This window comes from Temnothorax longispinosus, chromosome 5 (genome assembly GCF_030848805.1).
Source record: "Temnothorax longispinosus isolate EJ_2023e chromosome 5, Tlon_JGU_v1, whole genome shotgun sequence".
NCBI lineage: Eukaryota > Metazoa > Arthropoda > Insecta > Hymenoptera > Formicidae > Temnothorax > Temnothorax longispinosus.
Window position 1 is genome coordinate 12,742,285 of NC_092362.1, and position 8,640 is coordinate 12,750,924.

The 8,640-nt window shown below is 39.9% G+C and overlaps 1 long non-coding RNA gene across 1 annotated transcript; it reads right to left on the reverse strand.

Annotated features, from left to right (window-relative positions):
• Positions 1–1,195: 1,195 nt before the first annotated feature.
• LOC139813139 (uncharacterized) lies at positions 1,196–5,082 on the reverse strand. Its single transcript, XR_011732046.1, has 2 exons — positions 3,786–5,082; positions 1,196–2,692 (listed from the first exon to the last, which is right to left on the reverse strand). It is a non-coding gene; the product is annotated as an uncharacterized lncRNA (long non-coding RNA).
• Between the last annotated feature and the right edge of the window lie 3,558 nt (positions 5,083–8,640).

The window sequence follows — 8,640 nt, forward strand, 5'->3', positions numbered from 1 at the left end:
AAATATTCAATAAGTTTATAATATAATTACGGTAGTTCGCATTTAACGACAGGATGTAAATGCTTTAATATTTTATTTTTAATTTGTTCTAAAATACATCTTGCGGTTTAAGATATAAATATTTCGAATACAAAGTTTGTATTTAGCCTCGATTGAATAAGAATAATTTTAAGTTTTAATATAAGAAGATAGGTTGACCTCGGGAAGGAGTGTTGGAATGTAAAGGTTGGCAGCACTGCTCGGTGCAACCTATCTCTCTCGCCCTGTTTAAGTTTGTCGCCACAAGCGCGCTCTAGTGTTTTATGTAGTCAGTACGTTTGTGATCTCCGAGAGAACGACGTGTTAAATATACTTTGGAAGAAAGAAGATTTTGTTCTCTTGTTTTCCTCACCCAACCGAAATTTCCAATATATATATGTATACAAAAACTAATATAAGGCTGTCAAAAACCTAGGCTTGGATCGCATGGCTTTTAATTCTAATTGATTGTATATCGTTACGATCCTATTTCTCTTATTATTATGATAAATATGATCATATCTATTGTCTTTACAATAAGTATAATAGTTATAAACATACAATTTAAAATCCATTTTGTTTTCCTTCTAATATCTCCATCTAGAAATATAATAAATAAAAATATATAAGTATACCTCCGATTATAAGCTCAGCAGAAGTCAGTATCTAGTAATAATTGATTAATAATTCAAATCAATCAACAAACCATATTGTTCGTGCTGGTTAGCGTTACTTCTGCTAAAGGAGCCCAATTTTCGTACAAAAAGCATTTTTGTAGTTCCTATCTTGAAGCGAAAAAGTTGTGAAATGTTTTATTTTTTTGATAAAAGGGAAAGATGCATGTTTTACTTTTAAATTGTGTTATCTCAGGCAATTACGTTAAAATGTGTTTTTTTAGGTATAATTGCGCAATAAAACTCGTATTTATGATATATCTGTTATTATCGAATATGTAATATATGCCTTACTTAACATGCAGAATCTCCTGCATGACTTTATCGCTAAGTTTATATTTACGAGCGCAAACGACATGGCTAAATAGTATAAAAGGATATTAAATCTTTTTAAATGCATTTTGTGTACTTCATACATTGAAAGAATATATATTTTTGGACAGTATTGCACGTACAAAAGTTATCACATTGTCAATTTTGTAATCGCTTCATATTACATTACATATTACGTACATCTAATTTTATTGCATCAAAAACTACAAAATACATTTTTGGATAACTTAATAGAGAATACTGAGAATATTAAGGAAGGAATTAAACAGAACTGAAGAGAACTAAACAGAACAGAATAGTTATAGATATTAATAGTATCACGCTCAAATGCACAGCCATATTGAATATACATTTAATACTAAGCAAGGAGTTAAACAGAACTACTGTTTCCGTCGAATAAACTTATAAATCTGTCGCTTACTTATAAAATACATTTGGCAGCATGCATAAAAAATCTTCTAAAAAATCTATTCCATTATTGATACACATACGAGGGTAGTCCAAAAAGTTTTAAGCCTATCGACTTAAAAGGAGACTATTTGACCGAATTTGACCGAAAAAATAATGTTTGAGGCTCAAAACTTTTCAGACTACCTACGTACATTGTGTTATTTTTTGTAGTTTATAGACATGAATAAGTATCACGTTCAAATGTACAGTCATATTGGATATACATTCAAGCAAGGAATTAAACCAAACTGAACGGATCTAAACAAAAGTTCTGTTTAATTCTGTTTAGATCCGTTCAATTTTGTTTAATTCCTTGCTCAAATGTATATCCAATATGGCTGTACATTTGAACGTGATACTTATTCATTTCTATAACTACAAAAAATAACACAATAGGTTTGTTCGCGTTGCTTAAATCCCCAAACATTTTGCACTTGAAATGAGATAAATATATATTCGGCCGTTGGAGAGAGAGAAAGCGAAGATGCTGAGTACAAAAAGTGCAAGCAACGCGAATGGAGTGAATGTATGTGTATCAATAATGGAATAGATTTTTTATGCGTGCTGCCGAATGTATTTTATAAGTAAGCGACAGATTTAAGTTTATTCGACGGAAATAGTAGTTCTGTTCAATTCCTTGCTTAGTATTAAATGTATATTCAATATGGCTATGCATTTGAGCGGGATACTATTAATATCTATAACTATTTGTTTCCACCGAATAAACTTAAATCTATGTCACTTATAAAATACATTTGGCAGCACGCATAAAAAGGAAATCTATTCTATTATTGTAACACATACATTATTTTTTCTAGTTATAGATATGAATAAATATCGTGCTCAAATGCATAGCCATGTTGGATGTACATTTAATACTAAGCAAGTAATTAAACAGATCTGAACAGAACTAAACAGAATTAAACAGAACTTTTGTTTCCACCGAATAAACTATCACTTACTTATAAAATACATTTGGCAGCACGCATAAAGAGGAAATCTATACCATTATTGTAACACATACATTGTGTCACTTTTTTTTTGGTTATAGATATGAATAAGTATCAATGCGCTCAAATGCATAGCCATGTTGGATATACACTTATCTATATTAATTATTATTCTTGCAAATTCGCCTATTTTGCCTTCGTCTAACTTGTCTGACTTTTCTTGGAAGAAAAGAAGATTTATTTGTAGTTGATGAACTGTCGATATTCCTGTAACAAAGAAATATATCATTTCTTCTCGCATATGGAATAATTATTGTGGTATTATATTACGTTAATATACACTGACCACAGGTATTGAATTCTTTTTGAGTACAGAAGTGCTACTTCAATAAGTAATCAATATAAAAAATCTTTACGAGTCTCTATTCAATAGCCAAACTAGGAGCGTCCAAAAGCTTTACACTTTTATACTTGAAAAGGATTCAATATCTGTACATTACTGTAGATTACATTATGCATCATATTAATACATTAATAGAGCATAAAAACAACTTAAAAGTTTCAACTTCAAGTTCAATAATAAAGTAATTATAAATGTAAATATTTCTGTATTAAATTTGTAATAAGTTCTGCATGAAAAATGTTTGCACATTTTGCAAAAAATCTTATAAAAACTATATGTTTACATGTTCTTGTTAATCAGGTTTAATAACGTTTATAGTACTATCTAATTCAAAAGTTTGTTCTATTTGAGATCTTAACGTTGAAATGTAAGCCTACTGTGATACCAAAGAGAAATCCGAGAGCAGCCATGCTACATGATTTTTTTGCAATGTCTAAACGCACATTTATTTTTCAATACATGGAACATATTTCGATATTCTGTATCTATATACAATTGTATAGACATTTATAAAATAACATTTGTAGCAGTATTAAAAAGTGAATATTAGGCGTCACAAAAAAATCATGGCATAGCCGCTTTTTTCCTGGTATCTAAACCTAAGTGGTCAGATAATTCTTTTTTGATACGTATTAGAAATTTTAAATTAAATATTAAAGTACGAGTAACTTACATTTAAATGTTAAGATAAAAAATAAAAGAAAAATTTTGGTTCGTATAGTGCAACTTTTATTGTACCTTATTAACAGAGATATGTAAACATAATTCAATGATTCTAATTTTATACACATAAAATAAAATAAAAATTTAATAAAGCATTATACAAGATAATGTTAATTAAGAAGTAGTTTTCAATTTGCACAACTTTTAAAGATTAATTTTTATGTATTCAACCATTTGTCATATTATAATTTAAGAAATAATTGTTTTATTTGTATTCACAAATTAGATACATACGTCTTATCCCTCAAAGGAATCCTCTTTTTTGGAAGTACAAGTCTTGGAAGAGAAATTTTGACTTCTTTCATATTGGTAATAGAAACGTGATTATTAACTTCTTTCTTTTCTAAAATTCATATTGTAACATTTAATAATCTTTTAATTATTAATATTTCATAGGATATCCATTCGTATCTTATTCAGGGTTGCTCAAAAGGAAACGGTCACATATCTTATACATAATAGATTTAAAAAAAAAAATGTTTTAGACAAAAATTGTAAAGTTCAAAAAGACTACATTTACTAGTAATATTAGTTTGACCATAAGTGACGTTGCCAAGGTCAGGTCCAGATCAACGTTATTTTATAAATTAAAAACCTCTATTTTTTACTGTATCACCTTTTTCTAATACTTAATTTGAATAACATTTGTTTGAAATTTTTTTTATTTTGCCTGTGTAACTTTTTCAACATTTAGCTTGTATAATTTCGATAATTGTTTGTTGGACGGAAAAGTGATACGAGACTTTTTGACTTGATTTGACCTCAAGATTATGCTATTGCAATCGTACCCTAGGTTTTTTAAATATTTGTGTATCTCCTTAGAACTTTCGCGTAAACACAAGTAATTAAAACAGTTGAGGTACTATTGCAGCAGCATATTTTTTAGAACAAAAATCAAGTCAGAAAATCTAATTGTACCACTTTTTTTTCAGACAAACAATTATCGAGATATTGTAAGTTAAATATTGAAAAACTTAACAATTTTTCCTTAATATCTCAAAAAGTACAAGGCAAATAAATAAATGTTTCTACAAATGTACAAATTAATTAGTAGAGGAAGATTGTATAATAAAAAATGGGGGTATTTATTTGAAAAATTAACAGTGATTTTAACATGATTTTGACGACTACACCTAAGGTAAAAGAAATATCACTGTGGCCGGTATTCATAGTCGGATGTTATATTTAAGACCGTCTTAAGTACTATCTTGAGATGTCATAAGCCAATCACAGATACGTATTAACATCTTAAGATGTTACTTAAGACAGTCTTGAAATAAGAATCGACCATGAATATCGGCCTATATTATGTGTCACTTGCAACTCTTCAACTTTTGTGTAACATTTTTTGTATGTTATGCATATTTTCAGAAATAACAGCTGTAACACTTTAAAGTCTTGTGTCCACGATCCAAGAACTTGGCCCAAGATCTCGGACGGAGAAAGAATTAACCAATCGCATTGGTCAATTGGCTGAATTGTTTAAATGCGATTGGTTAATTCTTTCTCCGTCCGAGATCTCGGACCAAGTTCTTGGATCGTGAACACAAGGCTTAAGTGCCCTATCTGGTATTGTATGTATGTATGTGTAAAGATATGTAAATATACACATATATACATACATACTGTGACGTGACAAGTCGCGTCTCCTTCCCGGACGGGCTCGGCCGAGGGGAATTCGGGGATGCCTCCTCATTAGAGCGAGAGGGGGGGGGGCGGTTGCGTATCTTAACTGGTCTAATTAGATTTTAAGTTTTAAGGGATTGCCGGTGGTGACCGGACTTCATCTGGAACGGCCGGGGGCCGCAACGAGGACGGGCAGAGGATTAAAGAGACGGCCAGGGGACATGGCTGGAAGTCGGATCGCCCGGACCTCCCCGCAAGTGCATGAGCGTCGCCGGCCGGAATCCACCCCGCACTCGGTCGTAACAGCGGCGGAATAACGACCAGACGGCCCCCAGATCACCCACGAGCGAAATGCCAGTGGCACAAGGGTGCAGAGGAGCGGCCCAGGGAAAGGCACAGCCCTGGGGCCGCTGCCCCGAGGGGGATGCCGGCAGACGGGGCCGAGGCCCGGCCAGCCTGACCCCGAACGCCGACTCGATCATCGCGGCCCGGACAGCCGGTTGAATCAAAAAGCCCGCGCCGAATCGGAGGTGATTGCAGCGGCGCCGCCGGAAAGGGAGGCGCGCGAGAAGCTAAGGCGCCGACGAGAGCGCCCTGGAGTTGGAGTGGCGCCCCCGGAAGGAGCGGCGCACGTGCGGCCTAGGCGCAGGAAGCGCTAGGATCGGCAATCCGGTCGAGCGACACGCTACAGCGCAGGCGCGGGGAACCGGCGCGATCCCGGCAGGCTATCGTTTCCGACACTGTCGTGCCGGCTAACGAGCGAGGAGCATCTCCGGAATTTCGAGCTGCCCGGACTATCGGAGGGACGACAACGATTGTAAGGTCACCACTCTGGCGTCCCCGCGTTAAGAGAAGAGGGTTCGCTCGAGGCATCGGCCCGTGGCACACGTGGGTTACCGGAGTACGCAGGATACCTGTGTACCGCGTTAGAGCGTGCGATACCTTGCGCTCGCCTTGAAGTAGAGTCGTGTGGAAAAAGTGCCAGGGCCTTGCCGAGAGCGAGCTCTCGAATGCGCAGAGACCATTTGCGCCCTCCCCGCGAGCACCGCCACGGCCGACAGTCGCGTGGCGTTGATATGTGTGAATCGAAGTAATCGTGTCGCGTTTATGTAGCGTTTCGTCGAATTGATGTAAGTAGCCGTATCGCGTTATTCGTGAGTAAGTAATCGTATCGCGTATTCGTGATTGTGTCGCGTTTCCTTGTGCTAGAGTTTATGTCCGTAATCGTGTCGCGTTTTGGCCATATTATTTAGGCTCATAATCGTGTCGCGTCCTGGCCACATTAACGGGAGTGATAATGAGAGTGAAGTCTTGCGTGGCGATAACGGAAGCGAGGTGTGCGGGTAACGGCGAGTCGCGAGTGGTCATGTAATTTGAAGGGCACTCGCCCTCGTATTTGAGTAACGTATCCGGGCCCTCGAGGACGGCGAATATTGTGTTTGGCGGGACGGAAAGATCGACGGGATCGGCGCGGGGCCGCGGAATCTCCGTACTTGCTAGAGAATTCGGGATTCGCGTGGCAAGCCGCGGGATCGTCCGCGATACAGGTCCTTATTTTGTGTTCGGGGGCAATCGCCGGCCAGCGTGGTCGACTCGGCGAGATCGCCCATACTTTTTGCGTCGCGCGGAATCGAAGTGGCCCGGGTGTGCGTTGAAGGAGCTGCCGAAGGTGCGGCGAACGGTTCGTCGGCCTCGTGGCGTAAGTTCATTGTGTTGAAGCCAGGTACCGCGATACCTGAATCGTCATTATTTCTGTTAAGCTTTCGTGTGTTCGTCTGCGTTTATCTGTTGCGTTGAGAACTTCGCGTGTATGAGTCTACGGGGTTTCATTGCGGTAATACGAGACTCAGATCGATTATACCTACACCTTGATACTAAATATATATTTTGTTATTATTATTTATTTTCTTGTGAGTGTGATTAATTGTGTGACGCCTCTCTCCGAATTCCCTGAAAGAGCCCTACGCCCGGAAGTATTGCCGGGAATATCGTGTTAGAGATTATAGTGTACGGTGGTGCAATTCGTTGCACCTGGCGCCCAACTTTGGTGTCGGAATTAGTTACGCGTGCCGCCAATCCTCGATAGCCCTCCACCGGATTGCGAGACCGGGGGAAAAAGCGTCGCAAGGAATTTTGGCGCCCAACGTGGGGCCTCTCGCATGAAAATGGAAGATTTCGTTGGAGCAATCCGACCCTCGCTCCACGAGGGAAGAAAGAAGGATTAAGAGAGAGGAATTTGGAGAGTGAGCGTCGGCCATTGGTTAATTATGTGAAAGTATCTCCTTGTCTGTGTTATTTTTTGTGTGTGCATGTATTGGCTCCGATCACAGCGAGATATAAGTTTGAACTTCGCGTATAAAATTTCGGAAATTTCGGTGCCCCATGAAGTGCGTGCCATATTGAAATTCGGTGGACTTGAATTCCTGAGTTGGCTTTGTTTTGGTTCGCCTGCCGGTATTGTTCGAGAGTTCGTGTTTGCATTTCTTTTGACGGATTCCTGAGTGTTTGCCGCGATTAGAATGTTGTTGATTTCGGCCCATCAGGCCGACGTGACGAGACTTTGAGGGTCCTTGAGTTTCGCGTACGGTTCTTCGATTAAGCTCGGTTTTCGGTGTTGTTTTTTTTTTCTTTCGGGACTGGCATATGCGATATTTGAGCGCGTCAGTGGTGTGTATCGGCGTTATCGCCGAATATTATCAGGAAAATAGAGTGTCGCGAAATCACCGTTACCGTGTTGAACCGCGTTTCGCAGGATACCTAGATTCCTTAAGCTCGACCCGACGCGATTGTAATTAGAGGGGAATATCAGAACATCGCACCGGTGCCACGATATGCCGGTGAGCCGGTCACCCCATCGCTGGGTGGATAAATTGTCACTAGCTCAGGTGCGACAACATTTAGAGGATCGCGGCCTGAAAACTTGCGGTATCTTGCCTACGTTGCGGGCGCGCCTCATACGTTTCGAGGAGGCCAAGTTAAAAGGCGAAGACCCCCCACCCTCACCCCCAATGAACACGGAAAATCCCGACGAGGCGCATGGCGCCGACGGGACGCCGACGGGGCAAGATGAATTGCTCCTGGGGGTGAGCCCGAATCCCGCGCTGGGGGCCTGGTCCTTGCCACCGGGGCTTACGGAGCAGCGTGCGGTGAAAGGGGGGGAAACCGCGTACCATCTCGCGCCACCCCCGCCCGCGAGATACGAGCCGCCGGCGGCAGAACGGCGTTCTATGAATGGGTCGGAGGCTTATAATTTGATGCGCAAGTGGGACCTGCATTTTTCGGGCACGCGCGGTAGTGACGCGGAAGCATTTTTGATGCGAATACAAGAAGCTCGCGCGATAATCCCTATTAACGACGGGGACCTCTTCAAGTGTTTGCCATTGTTCTTGTCGGGAACCGCGCTCTATTGGGTGCGTCTGGAAAGTCCGAACTGGCGTAATTGGCGCGATTTTGAGACGGCGTG